Raw genomic sequence first — 244 nt, 5'->3', positions numbered from 1 at the left:
TGAAATCTGACTAAAATTACGACCACCTTTTTATAACGCTAATTTTATCCAAAATTGATACTAACAACAATTCATTGAAAAGAAGTAACATTATTATGGAATTTGGAAAATGGGCGTGATGCCGCCCACATATATCTATATAAGTTTATCTCATTATGTCTAAATGAACGTTCTATCGAAGATGCTTGAAATAGACGTATAACCACCACTGCTTACCATGTAGCGGTAGTTTTCGGAAAGGTGA

This window comes from Rhagoletis pomonella, unplaced genomic scaffold (assembly GCF_013731165.1).
Source record: "Rhagoletis pomonella isolate Grant_MI unplaced genomic scaffold, Rhpom_1.0 Rhpom_scaffold_00003, whole genome shotgun sequence".
NCBI lineage: Eukaryota > Metazoa > Arthropoda > Insecta > Diptera > Tephritidae > Rhagoletis > Rhagoletis pomonella.
This window is presented reverse-complemented; position numbering follows the sequence as displayed.